This window comes from Tachyglossus aculeatus, chromosome 1 (assembly GCF_015852505.1).
Source record: "Tachyglossus aculeatus isolate mTacAcu1 chromosome 1, mTacAcu1.pri, whole genome shotgun sequence".
In the NCBI taxonomy this organism is placed as follows: domain Eukaryota; kingdom Metazoa; phylum Chordata; class Mammalia; order Monotremata; family Tachyglossidae; genus Tachyglossus; species Tachyglossus aculeatus.
In genome coordinates this window covers 170,710,553-170,725,681 of record NC_052066.1, presented here as the reverse complement: position 1 = coordinate 170,725,681, position 15,129 = coordinate 170,710,553, and the positions used below count along the sequence as shown (strand labels likewise).

Sequence of the window (15,129 nt, the reverse complement as noted above, 5' to 3'; positions counted from 1 at the left end):
CAACAACGGGCTCACAGTCTAGAAGAGGGAGACAGACAACAAAACATTTACGAGAGCGCTCAGTAAATAGGACGATTTGACGAATTTATGAAAGCGTTCAGTAAATAGGCTGATTTTAGGGATTTACGAGACCGCTCAGTAAGTGGGCTGATTTTAAAAAGTTACGAAAGTGCTCAGTCATTACGGTTTTAGGGATTTACGAGCGCTCAGTAAACAGGACGATTTGACAGATTTCCGAAAGCGGTCAGTAAACAGGAGGATCTTACGGATTTAGGCGCGCTCAGTAAATAGCTGACTTTACAGATTTACGAAAGCTCTCAGGAAATAGGCTGAGTTTAAGGAGTTCAGTCATGACGATTTCTCAGCGCTTACAACAATGCTCAGCACCTAGTAAGCGTTCAACAGATACCACCGTTGACAAATTGCAGAAAACACTCAGTAGATAGGAGGATCTGACGGATTTACGAGCGCTCAGTAAATCATCATCAATCGTATTTATTGAGCGCTTACTGTGTGCAGAGCACTGTACTAAGCACTTGGAGGAGAAAGAATCATTGCTCTAAGTATTGATCACAGAAGTATAGAAGGCTAAATGGATGACTGTATACAGTAATATAGGTTAAAAGTATTCATTCATAAGTATTTATTGAGCACTTACTGTGTGCAGGACACTGTACTAAGCACTTAGCACTGTTCATAAATACTAAGGGTGGGAAATAAGCATAAGTATTAATCGTGGCGTAAGCATTAATAGTGGTCGTGACCTGGAAAGGTGGAGCTTGTGGAGGACGTGAGTTTTCAGGAGGCTTTGAAGATGGGGAAAGATGTGGCCTAGAGGATTTGAAAAGGAAGGGAGTTCCAGGGAGGGGGGCAGGCATGAACACGGTCAGAGGTGAGACAGTTAAGAACAAAGTCCAAAGGGAAGAATAACTGCTCAGGGGTCACCTCAGTGTTTCCCAGATCATGGCTGACGGCTGCCAGAGGACTAAGCGCTTAGTCCAGTGCTCTGCACACAGTAAGCGCTCAATAAATACGATTGATGATGATGAAGACAGAGAAACAGTCCTTCTGAAGTTGCACTCTGGAGATTACCTGTGCTTCCTAAGTAGAAACAAGAATTGATCATAAGATGCCACGTTCCCTTGGTCACGCTTAGGTTGGAGAAGCCACCTGGCCTAGTGAAAAGAGCACGGGCCTAGGAGACAGAGAACCTGGGTTCTAATCCCAGATCTGCCACTTGCTTGCAGCTGTGCTGTGTGTCAACTTTCTGGGCCTCAGTTTCTTCATCTCTAAAATGGGGGTGATATCTTGTGCATCTTATGTGTGTGTGTAAATATATATAATAATAATAATAATAATAATGATGGCATTTGTTAAGCGCTTACTATGTGCAAAGCACTGTTCTAAGCGCTGGGGGGGATACAGTGTGATCAAGTTGTCCCACATGGGGCTCACAGTCTTAATCCCCATTTTTACAGATGAGGGAACTGAGGCTCAGAGAAGTTAAGTGACTTGCCCAGGGTCGTACAGCAGAGTTGTGGTGGAGGCGGGATTCAAACCCACAACCTCTGACTCCAAAGCCTGGGCTCTTTCCACTGAGCCACACTGCTTCTCTGAGAATTACGGTATTTGTTAAGCACTAACTGTGAGCCAAACACTGTTCTAAGTGCTGGAGTAGATACAAGTTCATCAGGTTGGACACAGTCCCTTTACCATCCCTATTTTTTTTTTGTGTGTATATATATATATATGTATATATATATATATATATATACATATATATATATATACACACACACATATATACGTGTGTATATATATATTATATATATAGTTTATCTTGTGTGTGTGTGTACATATAAATATATATATATGTACGTATATGTATATATATATAGAGAGAGAGAGAGAGAGTTTATCTTGAATCTACCCCAGCATTTAGTACAGTGCTTGGCACATTGTTTTTATTATTATTACACCAACAGTTCCTTCTGCTCTTAGGACTTATAAAAGAATGTAGGAACACTTGGCAATCTTTGTTCCCGTAATTCATTCAGAAATATTTATTGAGTACCCACCGTGTACAGAGAGAGAACCGTACTAAGCACTTTGTGGGGGTGTACAGTAAGATTAGTAGATGTGATCCATGTCCTTTAGGACCTTGGATTCAAGCAGGGCAGATGATCACAGTTAAAAGGAAGTAATAAAGTGTAAAGATAAGAACCTCAGAGTTGTGAAGTGGTGTGAGCACCCGAGGGTGGAGGTGATGCAGAAATGCTGAAGTGGCAACAGGGCAGATATAAAGTGGGAGGATTAGAAATGAATCGGGGAAGGGGTTGGAATTTCATAAGGGCCTTGAAAATGGAGAGAGCAGTGGTCTGCCAAACGTGAAGGGAGAGAGTTTTAGAATAACAATAATAATAGTATTTGTTAAGCGCTTACTCTGTGCCAAGCACTGTTCTAAGTGCCGGAGTAGTGGGGAGAGCGTGAGCGTGTCATTGGGAGCATGACAAAGATTAGCAGTGGGGGAAACAATGGGAGGTGTTTTATCTTCACCTCAAAAATAACTTAGTTCTGATGGTTTGAGTCTATCCACACGAGTAACACTTTGCTGGTTTTTGTGAAACAAACATCGTTTTGTGAAATATCATCATCATTATTATTGTTATTAAATGCTTACTTTACGTCAGGCACTGAACTAAGTGCTGGGGCAGATACGAGCTAATCAGGTTGGGCACAGTCGCTGTCCCACATGGGGCTCACACTCTTCATTCATTCATTCATTCAATCGTAGGATAGCTTGAGAGGAGCAAAAAGCATAAACTGGGACATAGTGGGATAAGAGAGTGGATAGGCAAGAGGGAGAGAGCTGATTGAGAGCCTTAAAGCCAATGGTCAGGGATTTGTCTTTGATGCAGAGGAGAATGGGCAGACCATTGGAGGTTTTTGAGAAGTTGGGAGATGCGTGCAGAATGACATTTGAGAATACTGATCCAGGCAGCAGAGTGAAATTTGGCCTAGAGAGGGGAGACTGATGCAGTAGTCAAGCCAGGATAAGACAAGAACGCAGATCAGCATGGTAGCGATTTGGCTGGAGAAAAAACGAGAGGATCATAGAAATACTGTCAAGGAAGAACCGACAGGATTTGGCGACAGACTGAATATGGCAATATGACGGCTGAAAGAAGTGGAAGAGTCAAGGATAATGCCAAGGTTATGAGTCTGAGAGATGGAAAAAAGGAGGTATTGTCAACTATGATGAGAAAGTGAGGTGCAGGATAGGATTTGGGAAGGAAGGTAAGGGGTGTAGTTTGGGTCATACTGAGCTTGAGTTACCGGCAGCACATCTAGGTAGAGATTTTATGGAGGCAGGAAGAAATGAGAGAGGATGTCAGAGTTTAGGGCTAATAGCATTAATTTAGGAGTCATCGATGCAGTGGGGATAGATGAATCCTAATAATGGCCTGGCATAAATTGTTGGTGGGGGGCAGGGGGGAAAGGTCTGACAGTTATAAGCCATCTAAGACAACAGGGAAATAGAAGGGTAACAGTCAAAGTCTGTTTGTGGTGAATGTGGGCATTAAATCCACTCCCCAGAAACTGCCAGAGATTTAAATAGTAGTCTTCTAGGATAAACCCAGCAGAAACATGAGATACTTAGACTTAAAGTACATTTGAGGGTGATTCGTGAAATGACTGTTTACAGAATATAGTGTTTGCTGCCCAGTTGTCAATTGCTTGTCATCACATGCTCCGTGAAAGGGGAAAAGAGTTTCATGCTTTGGGTCACTATTTAAGACAGGTGAGAATTATAAGAAAATTGATATTAGTAGGAACAGAGACAGTATGGGAAACACAGAACAGACACAATGGTAAATCAGCTCCATGACCGGTGTGAGAAGATGAAAATGGTTTTGGACCCGATTCAGAAATGCACCCAGAGATCTTATTTCAAACTCAAACACAGAATGCTTTGGTCCAAAAAAGTGAAACTGTAGGGACTAGGCTGTTTGGGACAGGTCAAAGATAACCAATAAGTGTTTTAAAGGGTATTCAGAGGAGAACTGCAGAGATATATTGAGCTGAAATGTTTTCTTTGGATAAAGATATTGCAAGCCATTGTGGTGGTCCAGAGAGAGACCGGAGATAGCAGATAGCCATTATGAGCTTGAAGTGAAGCAGGATGCCTCTGGAATAGTGCTCATTGCCTGAGAAAAATGATGAAGGTTTGAGAAAATCAAGAGAAGGGCAATGAAAACGAGTAGTGGGCTGGGAGGCTGGACTAGAAGGGAAAGAGGAACAGAACTAAATTTTGCCATAGACCCCTTAGGGAACTTAGAAGGAGAGGAAGAAGGGGTGCTAGAAGAAGAGGGCTGTAAAATCGATGAGTTCCAAGGCTCCAGAAGGCTTAAGTTTTATCTTGATGAGGGAACAGATACCTGATTCCCTCTTAAATGGCTGGGGATTTCTAAAATTAGCATCATCACCAACTAAGGTGGTCTCTTGTTTTTTCCAACTATCAGAGTCTATGGCTTTCATTAATCCTTAACAAGTTCAAAGCCTCTTTTTACAGACAGCATTCTTTTGGGTCCCTCAGAGGAGGATACCATGATGTCAAACTTGACCTTCACAGCTCAGGCAGATCTAAGGCGCTGTCACTTCTAATGCATCGAAAGACTGAAATCGGAGCCTCCTCCTCTGGCTAGTTGGAATTGTGTCTCATGTTCCGGAGCCTCCCATTGCCTTTGTTTTATGAGAGGAAGAAGCTGTTTCCTGTTATCTGCTGGTTGCATGCTAACAAGATGACAGAATGATCCGGGGAATGTCTCAGTTCTGCCCACAGAAGCCGTGAGACTGGAGGAGGAGTGTACGTGGGTTGCCGATTTCCCAAATGAACCCCTGGGGAGGACGTGACCCGAGTTTAGCTAATATTACCTCTACCCTTCTTGAAGGGCGTGCTTCTCAACTGTGATTACCCCCAGTCCCCTGCATCTACTGCCATGGGTACCTTATGGTTCCAAGATTTGCTCTGTAGGAGAGCTGGGGGTTTTAGATAACTGCCTTGGCTGTTTTCTCTCCCCTCCGAAGGGCCATTTAGCAGCTTTCGGCCTGGGTGACCCTTCCTTGAGTGCTCCCTGCCATCCTTTCAAGAAAAGGAAACTATATCTCTCTCCCCACTCCAGCTTCTGAAGCACTGCGGCCCTTGCATAACCAGTTGGGGGAAATTATGTTTAAAATACATTTGGGATGGGGAATCAATTAGTAGTGCCTTGAACTGGGAGTTGATCGATCCATAAATCAATAAATCGTATTATAGAGCACTTACTGTGTTCAGAGCACTGTACTAAGCACTTGGGAGAGTACAATGTAACGGAATTGGCAGGCATGTTCCCTGTCCACAAGGAGCTTACGGTCATACCTGCTTCTAAAGAAGTGTATTGTCAAATGATTAGTAATTAGTAAATTAGTAAATGCGAGAAGCGGCATGGAGTAGTGGATAGAGCAAGGGCCTGGGACTCAAGAAGGTCATGGGTACCAATCCCAGCTCTGCCACTTGTCTGCTGTGTGGCCTTGGGCAAGTCATTTCACTTCTCTGGGCCTCAGTTACCTCATCTGGAAAATGGGGATTGAGACTGTGTGCCCCACGCGGGTCAGGGACTGTGCCCAACCCGATCTGCTTGCATCCACCCTAATGCTTAATGCAGTGCCTGGCACATAGTAAAGCACTGAACCCACTGTTGGGTAGGGACTGTCTCTATATGTTGCCAATTTGTACTTCCCAAGCGCTTAGTACAGTGCTCTGCACATAGTAAGCGCTCAATAAATACGATTGATGATGATGAAATACCATAATTATTATTATTGCTATTATCATTATTATCTCCTATAAAGCATTCAGTTGAGCGTGGTATTGTACAAAACAAGCTAAGCAAGGACAATAATGATAATAGTTGTGGTATTTATTAATTATGGTCATGGGTTCATATCCCGGCTCTGCCAATTGTGAGCTGTGTGACTTTGGGCAAGTCACTTAATTTCTCTGTGTCTGTTACCTCATCTGTAAAATGGGGATTAAAATTGTGGGCCCCATATGGGACAACCTGATCACCTTGTATCCTCCCCAGTGCTTAGAACAGTGCTTTGCACATAGTAAGCGCTTAACAACTATCAAAAAAAAGAAAAAAAATTACTTAGTGTGCCAAGTAATGCATTAAGGACGGGGGTCGATACAAGATATCAATCAGGTCAGTCACAGACCCTGCGTCTCATGGGGCTCACAATCTTAGTAGGAAGGAGATCAGGCATTGAATCCCCATTTTGCAGTTGAGGAAATTGAAGCACCAAGAATTCAAGTGATTCGCCCAGAGTTAAACAGTAGAGAAGTGTCAGAGCTGGGATTACAACCCAGGTCCTGTGACTCACTCTCTGCCTTGCTCAGGGTTGGATAACTCTTGCCACTTTAAGATTTAGTAAGCTCTCAGAGCTTAAATTCTGGAAATATTTGCTGTTATTTGAAACTGTTATTCCTTAAATAAGGATTGTCATTGTCATTTCCATCACAATGTATAATAACAGTAATAATAATAATTGTGGTATTTGTTAAGTGCTTACTACGGGCCAGGCACTACACTGGGATGGATACAAGCAAATGGATATGGACACAGTCCCTGACCCACATGTGGGCAGGGAACATGGGTTAAATCCCCATTTTACCAATGAGGTTACGAGGCACAGAGCAGTGAAGTAGCTTGCCCAAGGCCACACAGCAGACAAGTGGCCAAGCTGGGATTAAAACTCACGACCTTTGACTCCCAAGCCCATGCTCTATCTATGTCATATAGATTCTCCAACACAAATACACGTATGTATAACACACATACATTCCAATCAGCTTGATCCAGAATTTTATGTAACATATAGATGGTAAACATAGTTTTACTTCTGCTGGACATAATTTTGGTCCAGAGAAAAGCGGTGAACAGGCCAGAGGTGGCCCACGAGATCATCATCATCATCATCAATCGTATTTATTGAGCGCTTACTATGTGCAGAGCACTGTACTAAGCGCTTGGGAAGTACAAATTGGCAACATATAGAGACAGTCCCTACCCAACAGTGGGCTCACAGTCTAAAAGGGGGAGACAGAGAACAAAACCAAACATACTAACAAAATAAAATAAATAGAATAGATATGTACAAATAAAATAAATAAGTAAATAAATAGAGTAAAAAAAAACCAACGAGATGTATTTTTACCCGTTCATGACCTGGAGGCTTCCCATCTAGAAATCTTTTAGAGACACCGACCTTGACTAAATGAATATGTATGAGCCATTTGTTGTTTCAGAGCTCAGATTTCTATCCACAACGCCACTGGCCCTCTGAATCTATCTCATTTGTCTATTATGACAGTCAATTCATCCATCAGTCCGTCAGTAAAATGCATTTATTGGGAGATGGAAAAGATGTGATCCCTGCCAGGCCTCATCAGCTTAAAATCTACCAGCGAGTTTATTCTAAGGATGTCTCCTTAGTGCCCTAAAGGAGTTAATACACCTCCAAAAAAGGAACTGTTTTAATTTCATTTCATCATTAGGATGTGAAGTGTTTTAAGCTCTTTGGAGAAGGATACTTTATAAATGCAAAGTGCCCTAATTAATCAGTCAATCAATCGTATTTATTGAGGGCTTACTGTGTGCAGAGCACTGTACTAAGCGCTTGGGAAGTACAAGTTGGCAACATCTAGAGACAGTCCCTACCCAACAGTGGGCTCACAGTCTAGAAGGGGGAGACAGAGAACAAAACCAAACATACTAACAAAATAAAATAAATAGAATAGATAGGTACAAGTAAAATAAATAAATAGAGTAATAAATATGTACAAACATATATACAGGTAATCGTATTTATTGAGCACTTTGTGCAGAGCACTATACTAAGCGCTTGGGAAGTACAAGTTGGCAACATGTAGAGACGGTCCCTACCCAACAACGGGCTTACAGTCTTGAGTGGTATTTGTACCATTTACAATTTTTACAATTACAATTTGTACAATTTTTACAGTTTGTACCATTTGTACAATACTGGGCACCAGCCGGGTGGGCAGAAGAAATGCTCTGAAGGCACTGAAGTTTTACTTCAAACGATGCAGCATAGGTGGACAATAGTGAGAAATCTCCAGCCGATTGCACACCTCATTCAGAATTAGGAGTGACCTTTTTTTGAGCAAAACAAGTTTGTTTTGAGTTTAAGAAGGAAGATGTATGCCTCATGCAATTCAAATAACAGGCAGCCGCAAACCAAAGAAAGTTTATAGGGAGAGTACAATACAGTGGAGTTGGAAGATGTGATTACCTGCCTTCAGTTATGGGGAACAGCATGGCCTAGTTGATAGAGCACGAGTGTGGGAATCGGAAGGACCTGGGTTCTAATCCCCAGCACTAGTCTGTTGTGTGACATTGGGTGAGTCATTTCACTTCTCCGTGCCTCACTTTACCTCATCTGTAAATTAGGGATCAAGACTGTGAGCCCTGGGACTGTGTCCAACCCAATCACCTTGTATATACTCCAGTGCTTAGTACAGTGCCTGGCATAAATAAGTGCTTAACAAATACCACAATTAGCATTATCATTACCGTTATTAATTTACTTTAATTGTAAATGGTGGGCAGGGAACACGTCTGCCAACTCCGGTGTATTGTGTGCTTCCAAGTGTTTAGTACAGTGCTCTGCACAAAGTAAGTGCAAAATGAATGCCGATGATGATACTGAACCAGTGACTTACTAAGATAAGTGGTGGGCACTGACTTTGATTTCTCCTGCCCTGGCCTTATAATAAAATTGTTCTTTCTCCTCCCCCGACTCACCTCTACCACATGTATTCCCGAGTTGCTCAGTGACTTCTCTTACGCTGAAAGTTCCCCCTGCAGCTGTGCGTAGTTTCTCTTTTATGTCGCCAGGCAGAGTTTCATGAAATGGATCTGCTGCTCTCATGCTGCGCCGCTCAATCTGACAGATTGGACCTCTGCCCAGGAAGATACAGGTTGGACTTACTCTCCAGCTGTCCCTATTTGCTATTGTCACTCAGGTTATAAATAAAGTCGATTCATTCACTCCCTTTCTTAATCGGACCCCAGTACAGTATTGCCAGGAGATATAACTTGGAAAAGCCCAAAACTATTGGCAAATGCCGACGGGCTGTCTTGGTAGACTGCCCGTTAGAGAGCATTCTGGTGTTTGCTGCAGTCTCTTTACAATTAGTCAATCAGTGAATTAATGGTATTTATTGAACACTTACTGGGTGCAGAGCACTGTACTGAGGGCTTGGGAGAGTACAATGCACCCCTACACTCTTTCCCTGCTCACAGTGAATTTAGAGTATATAGGGACAGACATTAATATAGATTAAAATAATGTATGGATATATGTATAGTACTATGGGGACAAGGGAGGGGTGAATTCCAGATGCCCAAAGGGTACAGATCCAAGTACATAGGCGATGCAGAAAGAAGAGGAAGTTGGGGAAAAGAGGAGTTAATCGCAGGAGGCCTCTTGGAGAGGAGGTGACCTTAATAAAGCTCTGAAGGTGAGGAGAGTGGTGGTCCGGGGTATATGAAGAGGGAGAGAGTTCCAGGCCAGAGGGAGGATGTCGGCACAGGGTTGGCAGTGAGTGAGACAAGACTGAGGCTCAGCGAGCAAGCCGGCACTAGAGAATTGAAGAGTGAGGGCTTGGCCGTAGTAGGAGATCAGGGAGATGAGGTGCTGATTAAGTGCTTTAAGGTCTATGTTAAGGAGTTTCTATTTAATGTGGAGGTGGATGGGGAACCACCGAGGTTCTTGAAGATTGGTGAGACATGGACTGAACAGTTTTTTAGAAAAATGATCCTTTTAGCAGCTTGAAGTGTGCACCAGAGTGGGGAGAGAAACGGGAGGCAGAGAGGTCAGTGAGGAGGCAGATGTAGTCATCTAGGTGGGATAGGATAGCATAGTAGCAGTTTGGATGGCGAGGAAAGGGCAGAGGGTAATGTTATGGAAGTAAAAGCGAAAGGATTTGGTGAAAGATTGAATTTGTGAGTTGTAAGTGAGGGATGCATCAAGGACAACGCTGAGGTTATTTCTTGTGAGATAGGGAGGGTGTGGTATTGTCTGCAGTGATAAGAAAGACAGAGGGAGGACAGAGTTTGGGTGGGAAGATAAGAAGTTCTGTTTCAGACATGGTTAGTTTAAGGTGTTGGTGGGACATCCAGGTAGAGATGTCCTGAAGAAAGGAGGAGCTGTGAGACTACAGAAAAAGAGAGAGGTCAGGACTGGAGAGCGCAAATTTGGGAATCACTTGTGAAACAATCGTATTTGAGAGCCTATTTTTTTACTAGTGGATTTCTAATTCGCATTTGCTTTTTAATCGCTGACTGTAGAAATTAATTATAGCATTGGTGCCGTAATACAAATTGAAGTAGGAAATACTCTTTTGGGGAAGGTGCAGATATTAGATTGTAAGGTCATTATGGGCAGGAAATCTTTCTACTAATTCTGTTATATTGTTCTCTCCCAAGTGCTAAGTACAGTGCGTATACATAGTACGCACTCAATAAATGCCATTGATTGGTTATGTGTGATGAATGGGTTCTGGGCCTTTTCTGAGCTGCAGGCAAACCTGAAGGCTTATGATCAAGATGACCTCATTTTCAGATCTCTTTCTTATCTTGGGAGAGGTGTCTGGTTTTTGGTGCAGTAGACTGAAAATTAGGTATTGTGACTTTTCAGGTGGGAATAAAACTCACCTGTATCTCACGGGGACATATTCTAGTTTGCAAAATGTCTGAATTTCTTCCAAACTGGAATTCCTAGTAATCATTTCAATAAAGATCATTTTTCCTCTGTAAGTTGCTGATTATGAAAACCCTCTAGAAACAACCTGGCCCGGGCCATTGTCTCTGAACGCTGTGATAGCTTGGAGATACCCTAAGTGGGATTCGGCTGGGTGGGCTCAGATTTATGAGTTGCCTAAACCCTATATCCCCATGCCCCAACATAGCCTCTACACACTTGCTGCCTCCCTGCTTCAGGATGAGCAGGACAGAGGAAATAATAGCCTGGAAGGGAAACTGGTTTACTTTTTCCTTGCTGGCCACTGCTTCAGTTCTGGTTCTTGAAGCAAGCAGATTCCGCAAATCCTGGGGGCAAGGAGAGACGGGTCATAGGCTCTCCTTCTCCCATTTTTACCCCCCGAGAGACACCACAGACTCACCTCCATGTACACACAAGTAGCCACGCGTGTGTGCACGTATGCATTAACACCCTTTTATATCCAGACAAACTTGGAGTGGAACAGTGAAATAACAGTGGGCATGACATTCATGATCACATGCATGACTCCCCCAGAGGACTGCCACAGTTCTGGTACAAAAATCTCATAAAATAATAATAATAGTGGTATTTGTTAAGTGCTTACTTTGTATCAAGCACTGTTCTAAGCGCTGGGGTAGATACAAGCTAATCACGTTGGACACAGTGCCTGTCCTACGTGGGGCTCACAGTCTTAATCCCCATTTTAAAATGAGGTAACTGAGGCACAGAGAAGTGAAGTGACTTGCCCAGGTCACACAGCAGCCAAGCGGCAGAGCTGGATTAGAACCCAGGTCCTTCTGAATCCCAGGCCCATGCTCTATCCACTAGGCCAAGATGCTTCCCATAGAATCCAGCCAGGCTGCAGCAGGGAGCCCACCAAGGAAGAGAGGAGAGAGGAGCAGCAGCAATGTCTGAGGAAGATAAGAGGTAGGCTCAGGTTCCCATCTCTGCTGGATCCTTTGGGATTTGTACCCGGAATTTGGGCCAGTGCAGCAAGAGCGACTGTTATTTCATTTACTTTCGGGTGTCACTGCTTTTCTGGTCCCTCCCATACAGAGTACACCTGTAAATATTTCTCTGTGTGTCCAAGTGTGGTGGTGGGTGTTTCTCTCAATCCCCCTCTGTCTCTCTTTCTTTACCTTTCCTGTCCTTATTTTTCTCACATAATAATAATAATAATGATGGCATTTATTAAGCACTTACTATGTGCAAAGCGCTGTTCTAAGTGCTGGGGAGGTTGCAAGGTGATCAGGTTGTCCCACGGGGGGCTCACAGTCTTAATCCCCATTTTACAGACGAGGTAACTGAGGCCCGGAGAAGTGAAGTGACTTGCCCAAAGTCACACAGCAGGCAGTTGGCGGAGTCGGGATTTGAACTCATGACCTCTGACTCCAAAGCCTGTGCTCTTTCCACCAAGCCACGCTGCTTCAAAGCCCAGGTTTTTCTGCCTGGGTAGTAAATGAGGGGAATAGATGTTAATCATTGTCGCACTGAGTGTTTTCTCAGTTGTTATCCCCACTGTTGGGTAGGGACTGTCTCTATATGTTGCCAACTTGTACTTCCCAAGCGCTTAGTACAGTGCTCTGCACACAGTAAGCACTCAATAATTACAATTGATTGATTGATTATCCCAAGTCCGAACTTTTTGTTCTACCATTTTTGTCTCAGTTGACTTTGTTGTCCCTGTATGTAGCATAAAACCCTGTGGCAGGAATCATTTCCGCTGTCCGCGCCAATGACACGAATTCCTAAAAATAGTCAAGAGTAAGATTACCATGTACTACAATATCAGTCATTTTCATTAAGGCGCCATCCAGTCCAAATTATTGAAAAGATTGAAATGTAGAAATTTTTTTTTAAAAAAAAGATCATTTCACTGTGGTGTGCATTGCATTTCTCTGCTCCTTCTCTGTGCCTGATAGCCACTTAGAATCTGACCAGGTAAAAAGTGTTCTATGTCTCTCCCCTGATACTCCCTTACACTGTCTGTTGCTCCTGCATATTTCCTGACCCTTGCAGTTTATTAATAATAATAATAACGGTATTTCTTAAGCGCTTAATTTGTGCCAGGCACTATACTAAGCGCTGGGGTGGATACAAGCAACGTGTCTTGCCCAGACTCACACAGCAGACTAGTGACAGAGTGGGATTAGAACCCATGACTTTCGGACTCCTAGGCCATGCAGCTTCTAGCCATAGTGTGTGTGTGTGTGTGTGTGTATGTGTATCAAACACTTTATTCTTTCGATCAAAATCTGCATGCCTTTGGCAGTAGTATAGAGCACAAAGAGATGAAGCGGTAGAAGTAATAGAATTTATGATGTGCTACGTGCAAAATGCTGTACTCCAGGAGCCGAAAGATCACAGTTTTCTAGTGTGTAAAATCCTGACTAATAAGTGTTGCTGGACTTGTACTGCAGATTTAGAAAAGAATGGTGAGAGGTTTTAAGGATTGGTGAAGTTTGTGGTTTGGGGGGATTTTTGAAGTCCAACCAGATAAGCAGTGTCTTACTGCTAGGAAGAAAATGGGGCCGTTCATATTGAGCTGTGGTAGTCATTGGAACTTGTTAGAAGTCAAGAGCAATTTCAGGCTCTCTTATGTAACTAATATGTCACTTTGGGTTATCTTTTACAGGCTTCTCTGGAAAGGACTGGTACGCTCCGTAATCTGTGAAATTCTAAACAGCATAGATCAGATGAAATTTCAAGAATGACTCATATATGTAGGCTAAACATGTAATGCGTAAATATATTTGGTTGGGAACCGATCTTGAGTGACAGATCATTCCAGTGTAGACAGAAATAGGGTGACTATTATCGTCACGAAAAGGATTTATTGAGTTTCTACAGTGTAACATTGCACTAAGCACTTATGCATATTGAAAGAAAAATGGAATTTAAGGCAGTCATCACTAACAAGGAGTTCCTAACCTAAGCAAACGTAGAAACAAGTTTTTCCCATTTAACATTTGAACAAGTACTTCCTGGCAAGATTACTGAAGGAGAAGAGTGATCTTACCTTGTGTCAGTCGTATTTATTGAGTGCTTATGGTGTACAGAGCACTGTAGTAAGCACTTGGGAGAGTACAATATACCAATAGAATGACATTCTCTGCCCACATTGAGCATACAGTCTAGTGGGGGTTTAAATCACCGTTTTAAACTTCAGAACCTCTTCTTTCACCTTCTGTCCACCACTGGAGTGGGCAAACTGGTGACAATTAGACACCCACCTATACCATCTAACTGCACCATGGGGTCTGGACTTCCACTGCCACAGTGATCATCGAACTGGCTCTGAGCTGATCATTACACCAAGAGGGAGGATCGAAAATGACTTCAGGCTCTTCCCAGTCACCATTTTTGTTTTATGGTATACGTTAGGTGCTTAATAGGTGCCAGGCACTGTTCTAAGTGCTGGGGTTGGTACAAGATAATCAGATCGGACACGGTCCCTGCCCCACATGGGGCTCACCCTCTTAATCCCCATTTTACAGTTGTGGGAACCGAGGCCCAGAGAAGTGAAGCGACTTGCCCAAAGTCACGCAGCAGACAAGTGGCAAAGCTGGAATTAGAACTCCCAGGCCTGGGCTCTATCCACTAGACCGCCCTGCTCCTACTCCAACAGTAAAGCAAGGAATGACCTTTGCAGGTGGTTTGAGCAGAAGGGATCGTCAGTCGTTTAGGCCGTACTTGTGTGTAAGATTAAAAACTTCCATCAGTTGTATCATTTTCAGATCCATAGGAGAGTGACTGAATTAGATTCTTTGGAGGTTACTGAATATCACTCTGCCAACTTGGACTTGTTGCCTTTCATTATGTGGATTCAACCATGAGCATATCAGTAGTTTCCCCAAAATGCCGGCTTTGTTCGTCAAACAAAAATATCACTGTCCGACGTGCTCTTCCTTTACCTTGCTTGTGCTATCTTAGCTCTTTGTCCTTATTTATAGTTTGTCTTCCAGTCCTACTCCCAACTCCAAGCACTTTTCTTAAAACAACCTCCTGACAGGGTTTCCAAATCTACATAATCAGAGGGCCTGCTATTCAAATAATTTATTCTGAACTGCCTGAGAATTCTAGATAATCCAGGGAAATCCAAGAAGGGCCAGGGGACAATCAAGAGCCTTAGCACGTGGCTAGCTCTCCACTGGTTGGAGCAAGAGGGGAGGAAGAAGAAGAGGGACAGAAGTAAAGTTGGCATTTGGGAAAAAGGTTCAGAACATATCCCTTTCTCTGTTTCCTCATCTTTAAAATAATAATAATAATAATAATAATGGC

General features: G+C 43.0%; 1 protein-coding gene across 1 annotated transcript in view; it reads left to right on the top strand.

Moving 5' to 3' along the window:
• The window catches only part of TTLL5 (tubulin tyrosine ligase like 5), a 257,197-nt gene that overhangs the window by 239,815 nt on the left and 2,253 nt on the right, over positions 1-15,129 (top strand). The gene's annotated exons all lie outside the window — the stretch shown is intronic.